Source organism: Macaca thibetana, chromosome 5, assembly GCF_024542745.1.
Source record: "Macaca thibetana thibetana isolate TM-01 chromosome 5, ASM2454274v1, whole genome shotgun sequence".
Lineage (NCBI taxonomy): Eukaryota > Metazoa > Chordata > Mammalia > Primates > Cercopithecidae > Macaca > Macaca thibetana.
The window spans coordinates 70,194,700-70,207,154 of record NC_065582.1 but is presented as its reverse complement, the minus strand read 5'-3'; the positions used below and the strand labels follow the sequence as shown (position 1 = coordinate 70,207,154).

The window sequence follows — 12,455 nt, the reverse complement described above, 5'->3', positions numbered from 1 at the left end:
TGGGAAGTGTACTATATAATCAGAAGGGTGTTCCCATGGGATTGACATGTAGTACAGTACTGTCTCTTTTTTTAATACCTAAAATGGTTTTTCATGTAAATACCTGTTTGGAATGTTTTAAATCAAGAAAAATTTTGCATTTGGATTCTGATGCCTTGACACAACAAAACAAGAGTATAGTGAATAAAAACAAACATCTCCAAGTCCCTTGCTTTGGGGTGTTTCCACCTTGCTTAAGGAAAGTAGGCACCTGGAAGCTATAACCAATGAAAGGTGACTACTCTGTCACCTGAAATAATGGCAAATGCATGAAATAATCTTTTTTTCTTCCCCATTTACCATGAAAAAGCAAGCAGGAATACTGACCAATTTCTACATACATTCTACTCTCAAACTTAATTTTTAAACTTGGTTTCTAACATCCATTTTTCCTTAATCCTACCTATGTAAAATATAAGGGTTCATGAAAGTTCTACAACATAGCTAACTGGCCTCAGGTCCCAGGCCTCCTGGAAAAGACTTCTTCTAGGTCCTGTAGTACTACATAGTACTACAGGAAGAGTATCAATTTTTTTTTTTTTTTTTTTTTTTTTTTTCTTGATCTCGACTCACTGCAAGCTCTGCCTCCCGGGCTCACACCATTCTCCTGCCTCAGCCTCCCGAGTAGCTGGGACTACAGGCGCCCGCCGCCACGCCCAGCTAATTTTTTGCATTTTTAGTAGACACGGGGTTTCACCGTGTTTGCCAGGATGGTCTTGATCTCTTGACCTCATGATCTACCCGCCTCGTCCTCCCAAAGTGCTGGGATTACAGGCGTGAGCCACCGCGCCCAGCCAAGAGTATCTATTTTAAAACATAAAGTCAAATATGAACATGGACCACATTTATTTAAGAAATACACATATATAATATTTTGATTTGTTTTCTTGTTCTGTCTACATTTTTAACATACCTAAAAATTTGTAAAATATTGGATATAAATCAACCTGAAAGAAAACTAACCATTTTTCAAGGATATATCATCAACAAAGCTGGCAAATATTTCTGGTTTATCAAGTTCAATCAACTTGTTTTTCCTTTGATTCTCCCAAATGAAATTTACATTAATGACAAAAGCAAACCACTTTTCCTTTTGGCAACAGAGGGTCACCATTATTAATAATTTCCTTACTCTCTCCTAGTTTCGATTCCTCACACTTCACTGGCCATTTGAAACTTAGAGTTCCCTTATCAAAAGAACTAGATCGGCCGGGCATGGTGGCTCACGCCTGTAATCCCAGCACTTTGGGAGGCCGAGGTGGGCGGATCACAAGGTCAGGAGATCGAGACCATGGTGAAACCCCGTCTCTACTAAAAAAATAGAAAAAAACTAGCCGGGCGAGGGGGCGGGTGCCTGTAGTCCCAGCTACTCAGGAGGCTGAGGCAGGAGAATGGCGTGAACCCGGGAGGCGGAGCTTGCAGTGAGCTGAGATCCGCCACTGCACTCCAGCCTGGGCCACAGAGCGAGACTCCGTCTCAAAAAAAAAAAAAAAAAAAAAAAAAAAAAAAAAAAAAAAAAAAAAATTAGCCGGGCGCAGGGGCGGGCGCCTGTAGTCCCAGCTACTCAGGAGGCTGAGGCAGGAGAATGGCGTGAACCCGGGAGGCGGAGCTTGCAGTGAGCCGAGATTGCGCCACTGCACTCCAGCCTGGGCGACAGAGCGAGACTCCGTCTCAAAAAAAAAAAAAAAAAAAAAAAAGAACTAGATCAAACAATAGACTTTGAATATGAAATTATTTTTCACATTAATTTTACAAATACTGAAGTTTAAATAAAGTACCTTTCCACCTTCTTAAAAGATTCCTCATTTCCTAAATAGAAATCGCAGGGCAAACAATGCTATTTTTTTTTTTTTGAGACGGAGTCTTGCTCTGTTGCCCAGGCTGGAGTGCAGTGGTGCGATCTCGGCTCACTGCAAGCTCCGCCTCCCAGGTTCACGCCATTTTCCTGCCTCAGCCTCCCGAGTAGCCAGGACTATAGGCGCCCGCCAATACGCGGCTAGTTTTTTTTTGTATTTTAGTAGAGACGGAGTTTCACCATGTTAGCCAGGATGGTCTCAATCTCCTGACCTCGTGATCTGCCCATCTCGGCCTCCCAAAGTGCTGGGATTACAGGCGTGAGACACCACGCCCGGCCAACAATGCTATTAAGGATCATATATAAGATAGTAGTGGTGCATCTGTAGTCCCAGGTTCTCAGGAGATTGAGACAGGAGAATCACCTGAGCCTGGCAAGTGGCGGTTGCAGTGAACCGAGATCACACACCACTACTCTCCAGTCTGGGAGACAGGTGAGATACCGTCTCACCAAAAACAGAAAAAAGAAAAAAAAATAGAATGGATGAAAGCAGCCAAACAGATAGTAGAAACTAATTAAAATATAACTAATTTAATTATTTCCAGGAAGCGAATAGAAACACTGTAGCATTTATTTTCTGTGTAGATCTCATGAATTTATCCTCAAAGGCAATTTAAAAATCTGTCGTTTGCAGGATCTAGTTTCTTTCTTTTTTTTTTTTTTTTTTTTATTATACTTTAAGTCTCTAGGGTACATGTACACAACATGCAGGTTTGTTACATATGTATACATGTGCCATGTTGGTGTGCTGCACACATTAACTCATCATTTACATTAGGTATATTTCGTAATGCTGTCCCTCCCCGCTTACCCCACCCCATGACAGGCCCCAGTGTGTGATGTTCCCCTTCCTGTGTCCAAGGGTTCTCACTGTTCAATTCCCACCTATGAGTGAGAACATGTGGTGTTTGGTTTTCTGTTCTTGCGACAGTATGCCGAGAATGATGGTTTCCAGCTTCATCCATGTCCCTACAAAGGACATGAACTCATCCTTTTTTTATGACTGCATAGTATTCTATGGTATACATGTGCCACATTTTCTTAATCCAGTCTATCATTGATGGACATTTAGGTTGGTTCCAAGTCTTTGCTATTGTGAAGAGTGCCGCAATAAACATACATGTGCATGTGTCTTTATAGCAGCATGATTTGTAATCCTTTGGGTATATACCCAGTAATCGGATGGCTGGGTCAAATGGTATTTCTAGTTTTAGATCCTTGAGGAATCACCACACTGTCTTCCACAATGGTTGAACTAGTTTACAGTCCCACCAACAATGTAAAAGTGTTCCTATTTCCCCACATCCTCTCCAGCACCTGTTGTTTCCTGACTTTTTAATGATTGCCATTCTAACTGGTGTGAGATGGTATCTCATTGTGGTTTTGATTTGCATTTCTGTGATGAGCAGTGATGGTGAGCATTTCTTCATATGTCTGTTGACTGCATAAATGTCTTCTTTTGAGAAGTGTCTGTCCATATCCTTTGCCCACTTTTTGATGGGGTTGTTTTTTTTCCTGTAAATTTGTTTGAGTTCTTTGTACATTCTGGATATTAGCCCTTTGTCAGATGAGTAGAACGCAAAAATTGTCTCCCATTCTGTAGGTTGCCTGTTCACTCTGATAGTAGTTTTTTTTGCTGTGCAGAAGCTGTTTAGTTTAATTAGACCCCATTTGTCAATTTTGGCTTTTGTTGCCATTGCTTTTGGTGTTTTAGACATGAAGTCCTTGCCCATTCCTATGTCCTGAATGGTATTGCCTAATTTTTCTTCTAGGGTTTTTATGGTTTTAGGTTGAACGAGCCTTGCATCCCAGGGATGAAGCCCACTTGATCATGGTGGATAAGCTTTTTGATGTGCTGCTGGATGTGGTTTGCCAGTATTTTATTGAGGATTTTTGCATTGATGTTCATCGGGGTTATTGGTCTAAAATTCTCTTTTTTTGTTGTGTCCCAGGCTTTGGTTTCAGGATGATGTTGGCCTCATAAAATGAGTTAGGGAGGATTCCCTCTTTTTCTACTGATTGGAATATTTCAGAAGGAATGGTACCAGCTCTTCCTTGTATCTCTGGTAGAATTCGGCTGTGAATCCATCTGGTCCTGGACTTTTTTTGGTTGGTAGGCTATTGATTATTGCCTCAATTTCAGAGCCTGTTATTGGTCTATTCAGGGATTCAGCTTCTTCCCGGCACGTGTACCCTAGAACTTAAAGTGTGAAAAAAAAAAAAAAAAGGAATAAACAAGAATAAGTTATTCTTTTGCTAGGTAAAACCAACTGGTACTATATTAACAGCATGATGAGGGCCGGGCATGGTGGCTCATGCCTGTAATCCCAGCACTTTGGGAGGCCGAGGTGGGTGGATCACCTGAGGTCGGGTGTTGGCCTCGCCAACATGGCAAAACCCCTTCTCTACTAAAAGTACAAAAAAACTACAAAAAAATTAGCTGGGCATGGTGGCATATGTCTATACTCACAGCTACTCGGGAGGCTGAGGTAGGAGAATTGCTTGAATCCAGGAGGCGGAGGTCCATTGCACTCCACCCTGGGCAACAACTGTCTGAAAAAAAAAAAAAAAAGAAAGCTATTGTTCTTTCTTGTGCTAGTTGTTGCTTGCAATTTAAATGTCAGCACTGTTTTTAGCAACTGAAATAGCTTCCTTCTATCACATTAACACTATTAAAACTTGATAAAGAGTTCTTTAGAGTTAAAAGTATTTGAAACATTAGCGGAATAAAACTTGCAGGAAGCAATTTAATGAAAACACTTTGATTTAACAATGTCTAAAAAGGCTTTAACACACATACAAGGCATTTTACTTGCCCAGAGTTGGTTTGTGTTTTTCCTCAGCACAATTTCAGGTTTAGGGCTTGTTTCACTGATAAGAAAATGAAAGATTCAAGAACATAAACATTAAGAATTGGTAAAAAATTCAGTATCCTAGTATTTCTGCCTTCATATATACTTATAAATCTGGAAAATATTTTTGCCACTGAATATTTTCCAACAATCTTATTACATTATTTAAAATTAAGTGTTATTTTACTTTTTCCTTTTGACTGTGAAGTGAATTTTAACAAGGAAATTCAACTTGAAAACACTGGTGCCCTGAATATTTTTGCCATCTTTATAAAGAAAAGTGCTCTCCAGGGCAACTTCCTCTGGGTCTAGTATTTCAGCCAATATGCTATGAGCAAAAGACACTGTGTTACTTTACTATTGCATTTCTTAAAGAATTACTTTAAAAACAAGTCACTCCAAGGTGTAAAGTGAGTGTGTGTGTTTGTGTGCACGTGCAAGTCACAGAGGCTTGTATTTGTTGTATTTCCAAGGAGTGGGAAAATAAGTTTGATAAATTTGCAAACACGATGGTTGTTTTTCGTACAGTCAGAGAACTATCATAGATATCAGAATTCAGAAAAAAGAAAATATTTGCTTTTGAAATACTCTTGACCTCCTTTTGTTTTCTTTCCTTTGTCTTATAAAAGGGTACAAAAGTACCAAGTATGTTTATCAATATTCCAATATTTGAATATAAAAGAAATTTTACTGCACTTTAAGAAAGAAAAGAGTTCTATCTTCCATGAAACTTCAGAATACTTCATGGAAAATTGTTCGCACTAGGCAAATTCCAAATGTTAAGGAATTGGATTTCAATCCTGGTTCTGCCAGAGTCTATGACAACCTTGGGTAACTTTTCTTTCCTGGGCTTAAGTTTTCTCATATTTACAGTGAGGGATTTTTAACAAACTAATCTCTGAGGTCCTTTCCACCTCTAAGATTCTAAGGAATCTTATATGTAAAATAATTTTATAAAACTCGTTTTATAAAAAGTTGAAGAGAAATGATGTTCATAGAAAAGAATCCTAGTGAATAACTTTATGACAATTAAACCTCCAGATATTTTTGGCCATTACTTCTAGACCTATTATTAGTACAGTACATACTGGCTTTGTTCATTTCTACTTACTCTACTGTATTTCCATGGCTGTAACTTGACAGCATATTTAACTGATATGGTCTTTTATTTAGTCATTCATCTTCTGTTTATTGAGTGCCTCCTATGTTCTAGACACTATGCTAGGTACCTCATTTTCATTATTACTAAAATAAGCATATTAGTAATATCTAAATATTAACATTTAGGATCATTGAAAAAGTTAAATAAAATAGGCTGCATAAAGCAGTTAGTTTCTAACCCATATTTAGGGATTAAATAACAATTGAGAAAAGGCACTTTCACGCATTTAGAACAATGTACTCTAATTCTTTCATTCAAGCATGAGGAAAGAGAGGTTAAAAGAGGTTAAAACTGTCCTACCTACAGTCATACAACTACCTGTTGAGAGCAAAGAACATGCAGTGTTGTTTCTATCATATCCACGTTGCTTCTGACCACAAACAATTCCACAATTTGTTTTTTTCCATTCTTTTGCTCAAATTACAAAACATTGCCAGAAAAAAAATTACAAAACTAGGCAAATAAATGTCCAGAGGGGCTGGCAGTCCTACTTAATCCTGTTAACAGCCATCCAGTTAGCTAGGATACCCTGTTACACACAGATGAAAAAACTGAGATTCATGGAAGTCAATAACTTTTCAAGATCACACAAACACTAAATGGCAATGTCAGGATTTAAATCTATTTCTGTCCAGGTACAAAAACCATACTATTTTATGATACCATGTTTCCCTTAAACGTTTCTCTTCTTGGCTTTCTAACAGTTTTAATTCTGCCATTAGGATTAATTTAGGCTGCAGCTAGAGTAGAATGTCAGGAATCCAGCCTTCGTCAACATTTTCCTTAATGACATAGCTGAAGACAAAGAAGATACTACTAATTTTTGCAATACAAAAATAGAGAAAGAACAGTGAATCTTATGAGATACAGCATGAAACTTCAAAGCAAAATAAGATACTTGAAAGAAATGAAGAAAACCGATGATGGGTTGCTTGTGCTCTGAGACAGCATAAAAATTTGTGTCCAAAAAAGAATAATGGCATTAAGATTTGGGAAACCTAGTTTCCTATCATTTATAAAAGAAAAATAAATGAAAAATTAAGTATTTTGAACATAAACTAATATTGGTTAACAAAGTGACACAGTTGCAAAACAATCTTATTTAAACTATCCTGATAAGAAAACAGTGTCTGAACTACGGGAGGAAATAATTTCTCCAAACCACAATTGGGGTAATTGCAAAAATCTGTTTTTATTTTTGGGGCACCACATATTTTTCTGAAGTTGACAAGAGAGCATCTTGAATTCAGTCACATGGGTGGTATGTGAGGCTTGTTACCGCATTTGCCAGGAACATGTTGATGAAGCCATTGTCAGTGAACACAGATAAGAGTCTCCTTAGATACAGGCTCACATGGGGGAGAAAAGCATTTTAAACGATGATAGAAAAGTGTTTTCCTGTTACTGATAACTTAAATATCTTATTCACTTTTGGTTTTAGAACATAGCCAAACTGAAGTTTAAGTTACAGACTCATGCATATTTCTGTTCTTTTGCTCTCGTTCTTTACCTTCTACTCTTATTTTAATTCCTGATAGCTGATTGTTTTTTCTTATTTATATTTGACCTCCATTTTTTTTTATTATATGCTACAATTCACTTAAAATCATTTAAATCATTTGTAGGATGAGGTGAAGTACTGTATAATAAATGAATGAATATGTGGATTAGTGTAACATTTACTAGGCTTTCAAAAATTGTTGATAGAGTGGAGTATTTTAGCTTAAAAACACAAAAGATACTTTCAGTGTTAAATAGTGTCTTATGAAAAAGGAGAATATAGATTTCTGTTGCTTCAAAGGACAAAAAAAAGGCTAGTATGTGGAAATTACTAGGAGATAGATTCCAACTCATTGTGATGAACAGTTTTTAACAGTTAGAGAAGTCTTAAAAGGGCAATAATAGGCTGCCCCGCAAAGCATTGTTTTCTATCACTGTTATCATATTTGAACAGAAGCTGATAGTCCACTGGTGAGGATGATCCTCCATTGACTGGGAGGCTGGACCAGATGAAATCTAAAGCTTTCTGTATTTTTGGGATTTTAATTAAATACATATCAATGTCATCAATGATAATGGGATTCTGTAAGAACCTTTTTTTTTTTTTTTAAGTACTCAGTGTTAGTAATCACAATAATGGCACTAATGGCCATAATAACCTAGTGTGGGACTTTACAGTTGCTTTCACCTAGGGCATTATAAAAAGGTATTTGTACAAGTATTTCTTCTCACCCCAATTTTACTTATAAGAACATTAGAATGTTTCAATGTGAAATAACATACAAGGGTAATGAAATTGCCTACACGGACACTAAGTCAGCAAAAATTAAAGAGGCCACTAGTTAAACCACTAGCAGTGATTTACTAGCAAATGTTGACCTTCTGAGGCAGAGCCTTAGAAGGTTTGGGATGGATGGCCAGAAAAGTTTCAGCCAAGGAAGAGCTAGCTAAGATATCATGGATATTGAATTTGAACTTCCAGTGTTTAACAAAATGTCATGCTGCAGAGCTTTGAGGAATCCACTAAACACTCAAGTCCAGAATTCCTTGTAAGAGGATAGAGGATCCTCAGGAACTCTTTCTCCTTCCCACCTCATCTCTGCCTTATTTGTTCAGACCAGCTACTTTCAATGACAAGGCACATTGCTATAGCAATCACTTAGAGACCTATGGGAAGAATGTTCTAGGTCAGTAATTCTCAACTTTGATACTACTGACATTGGGGACTGGATAATTCTTTGTTGTGGGAGACTGTCTTGTCCATTGTAGGATGTTTAGCAGTATCCCTTCCCCCAATTGTGACAATCAAAAATGTTTCCAACCATTGCCAAATGTCCACAAGAGAGAAAACCACCCCCAGTTTAGAACTAGTCTTCCAGACCTAGGGAATACAGAATGCAAAGCCTTGAACAGCATGAGACATTGTTGCGGAGGTAGGAACAGATCATTCAGAGGTCTATAGGCCTTGGCAAGAATTCTGGATTTTATTCTATGTGAATGGAAAGTCACTGAACAATTTAAGTTGGGGAGTAACATGTCAATATTTTTAAAAGACTATTTGGCTGCTGTGTGGGAAACAGATTTAAAACCATGAGAATAAATATCAGGCACTAAGGCACATCAACATTTAAAGTAGATTGAAAAGTACAAGAGAAAAAGAGGCTGAGAAAGAGAAGCCCATGAGGCAGGCTGAAAGCCATAAAGGAATGATGTCACAAAAATTGAGATGAAGATGTCAAGGAGGGAGTGGCCAATTGTTACTAGATTTTTCTGGTTGGCTCATCCCTGAGTCATAGCCTAGAGATTTCTCTTCTTGCCTAACTACAGTTCTTCTGCATCTTGTTCCAAATGAATCATTCTGTCCCAGAACTTACAAAGGCTTCCCATTGTAGTCCTGTACTGGCCTTGTTCAATCCTGTTTCTAAAACTTTGCTCTTTTAAGTTACATCTCTTCCTCAATGCCTTCAAATACACCTGCTTATACCCCTTCCAAGCTGAAGTTCATATTTGATCCCCCACAGAAGCCCTCTCCAACTTTAGCCCACACAGATGACTCTATTCAAAAAAATCAACAAAACTTTCAATTTTTTACTTTATCCAATAAACACTACTTGTTAAGCATCTGTGCTAGGCACTGTGCTATGCCTTGGAAATATGAAAAAACAGAGGGCTTAGGTAGTAAGCCTAAGTCTTATGAAATAATTTAGGAAAAAAAGGATTCTGTCTAGTAGCTAACCCTGAGTCAGTCATTCATCTACTACTTCTCTATGCTGTATTTCACTCTACCCCACCCAGCTCAGTCATGGTTAAGGTGTTGATGACCTCCTGGAACTACTGGGTTACAGCTCCGCAGGACACAATGTTGCTACTCCTACCAGTCATTAGTGGCAGGGTGCATCTAGCCACAGAGTAGGACATTTCCCAAAGTCTGAGTTATGATCAATCCAGAATAACACCAAGAGGTGTGGATATGTGCTGGTGGTATGCACTTTGGCTGAGCCTCAGCCGAACGATCTAGGGTGTTATTTGGCATGCCAAGCCTACTCCTTTTCACGATCTCTTTGCCTGTGCGAGGTGCAGAGATTGGTCTTCACAAATTTGGGTCCAGCCAATCAGAAGCTAGTGAATTGAACCCACACACATGTCCCTGAAAGACAAATATTAAGAGTTAATATATTTTAAATCCTTGTTGTGACTTTCCTGACTACAAATGTTCTGGGAGCAACTGCTGTCCTGCAATGTCAATTTTCCATTTTTTCATGTTTGCTTCAGACTCTGCCCTCTTGATGCTTAAATTGGGTCCTATTACAATTCTACCATTTAAGGATTGGTACATAGATATGCTTAAAACTGGTAGAAAGTATGAAATGATATGATTTTAAAAGTGCATACTCAGGGTTTAGTCAAATTCTTGAGCAGGGTGAACAGAAGGGTATTCTGTAATTGCTAAATAAGGCAGGGAGGTAGTATACGCCATTATTATCCACAGTTAATTATTTCTCAAGGGTGGAGGTGGGGGTTACTCTGTCAGGTACATTTGCAGAAAAATAAATATAGTACAACATAATTGTTATAAAAAATAAGTCCCAAAAGGGTGAAGGAATGACAATTCTGTCTCAGAAAGTTATGAAAAGATCCACGGAGCTAAGCATTCGAGAGAGAACCAAAGGATCTTGAGAGAACCAAGAACACAGAAAGCAAGGACTTTAGAATGATTAATGTGGAGGAACTGGAGGAAGAATGGCAATGAGTTCAACAGTCTGATCATGGAAGGCCCTGCCGGTGGGTAATGAAAAATTCTTAGCAGAGAAGTATAATGATCGTATTTTCATGTTAGAAAAATTATTAATAGAATGGAGGTTTGACTGGTGTGGGAAATAACTAGAGGATATCTTGTGAATATTGCAATAGTACAAGGGAGATGAGTCATAAGGGATGGTGATTACTTGAAGGGCTAAGACAGTGAGAGTGGAGGGGTGGATTTGAGAGATACTTAAGGAAATAAGAGTCAGAATTTGATATTAGAAAAGAGGAAATGAAGGAAAAGTAACAAGAGTACTCATGGATTTCTGACTTGGGCAGTTGCGTGCCATTTTCTGAAATAGGGAATGGAAATTATGTAGGTTCCAGATGGGTGAGGAAGGACATGGCATCAGGAGCAAATTATAGTAAAGATGTCCATGCCAATTTGGGACATATTTAAGGTACTGTGTGAAATCCAAATGAAGATGTTGCTTAAAAATGTCTGACCTATAGATATACACCTGAGAGTTCCTGGTGCACGGGACACCTGGTAGGTAAAGTCCATGATGGAAAGAGACTGCTCAAGGAGACATGGATTAACATTAAACAGAAACAGCAAAAGAAAATGGAGTGCTGGCGAACACAGAAACCACGCAGAAGAAAAACAGTATTTAAAGTGCACCAGAAAAGTAGCTGCAGAATGAGGAGAAAATGACACTAGGGAAACTGAGGGGAGAGTTAATTGTGTGCTCTTACTGTTTTAAAAATGCAGAGTAGGATCTTTTTTTTCCCCACCCCTCCCACAGTTTTCAATATTTTGAGGGTAGAAACCACGGCTTCATTTTATCCTATTTCCTACAGTGCCTAGTTCAGTAAAGGGAACATAGTAAATGCGCTATAAATTCTTAATGATTCAGCCTCAGACATTACAAACGGGTCCTATTTGTCGCCTGTATCAACGTCCAGTATTTCTTTCCCCTATTTCTTGAAATAAACTTTTAGAAGTGCCTCTGGGTTTACTGAAATCCATTTTTACAATTAGTATGTTCAGCTTACACCAGCTTCGGAATGAGTTCCAAAACCTTATTTACTTGAGAGATATTTGGTACCAATGACAATGGGTTTTTCTTTTACTACTATTCCTAAGAAACCTTTTTTAAAATCAGATTAGCCCAATTCCCAGCAGCACATTTTAACTTCAAACCTGTTAGAAAGTACGGCAAGGAAGTGGACAGACTTTTCTGACAATTAATCATTAACTACGTCAACAGACTTATTAAAGCTATCTAATTAAAGGCAAGAAACAACTGCTTGGGGAATACACACTCACGCCACAGCAAGCCATTTAACTGCAAACAGATCGTCTAAGGACTCACGGAAAGCTAAAGGAAACTGCGTGTCCGCAAGGCGTTTTGATTCCAAACTACGGATTGTTCTCTCAGGTAACACCTAACCTAAGTAAAGTCCTTGGTGGATCCGCGTTCTCGAGCTTAGAAAATACCGAATGAACTACCAAGAGCACCAGAATAATCGCTTCCTCCTGAGGAACTAGCCTCTCTTTCTCGCCACACCACACAGCACGTCCTACAACCACCTTGCCCCCAACAACCAAACTCCAGCGCCACGCAGCCGCTTCTGGGGGAAATGTTCTATCTCCTGGTCTCGCGCGATCTCGCGCCTTCGAGGAAGCCAACTGTATCGCACTCGCCATCAAATCCCCGCGGGAATACGATTCCGCAGGTCCGGAAAGCCGGGACATCTCGAGCGGAGGCAGGGTTACCTAGTTGAGCGTGAAGGCGGAGCC

General features: G+C 38.7%; 1 long non-coding RNA gene across 3 annotated transcripts; it reads right to left on the bottom strand.

The window, feature by feature from the left end:
- Positions 1–2,441: 2,441 nt before the first annotated feature.
- LOC126955608 (uncharacterized) lies at positions 2,442–12,313 on the bottom strand. 3 transcript variants are annotated; one of them, XR_007725992.1, is made up of 4 exons: positions 12,028–12,313; positions 4,707–4,765; positions 4,365–4,443; positions 2,442–4,094 (listed from the first exon to the last, which is right to left on the bottom strand). It is a non-coding gene; the product is annotated as an uncharacterized LOC126955608 (long non-coding RNA). The 3 variants fall into 3 exon arrangements; XR_007725993.1 differs by lacking the exon at positions 12,028–12,313 and adding an exon at positions 6,227–6,800; XR_007725991.1 differs by lacking the exon at positions 12,028–12,313 and having other exon boundaries at positions 4,707–5,693.
- Positions 12,314–12,455: the final 142 nt, after the last annotated feature.